The following is a 657-nucleotide window of genomic DNA, read 5'->3' as shown; positions in this document are numbered from 1 at the left end:
TTTATATTCTTTATATGATGGTGGTTATTAACAAGCAAAATTTTATTTGTTTATTAGATTTATTTTACACAAGTTTTAATTATATTCCCATAGTTATATATTAAACATGTTTTTGTAAGCGTTAAAAAATATTCACACTGGCGTATTTAATCCTAATCGTTCTAATTAATCACTTTATTTTTCATAGATCAAACACAAATAAACTCCTCAGTAAACAAATGAAAGGGATCTCTACGTCGCGGTAGAGAATTATTTTACCTCTCCCATCCTATATCTCAATCATAAAAGTTTAGATCTTTAAACATACAATAATTGCTAAATAAACACTTTTTTAGTTAACATATTAATTTTTACCTATTTTAATTTATTATTTTCAAGTTTCGATTAAAGTTTAATAAAAATAAAAAAAAAGATAATTAGATAAATAAATACAAAATTATAGGCAAATTTATCTATATACTTCTCCAAAAATAGCAATTTCAACTAATAATTTTTACTCCAACAGCAGTCACAATCTCCAGAGATCACTAGAACTCTGTAAAAAAATAAAAATTGAATTAGAGGTTAAATTCAAAGCGTCAAAAAATTGAAGCACTCAAAAATGATTAAAAAAAAAAACCTTAACTAATAAAAGAATTAAACCGATTAAATTTAAAA

Source organism: Arachis ipaensis, chromosome B04 (assembly GCF_000816755.2).
Source record: "Arachis ipaensis cultivar K30076 chromosome B04, Araip1.1, whole genome shotgun sequence".
NCBI classification, from domain to species: domain Eukaryota; kingdom Viridiplantae; phylum Streptophyta; class Magnoliopsida; order Fabales; family Fabaceae; genus Arachis; species Arachis ipaensis.
This window is presented reverse-complemented; position numbering follows the sequence as displayed.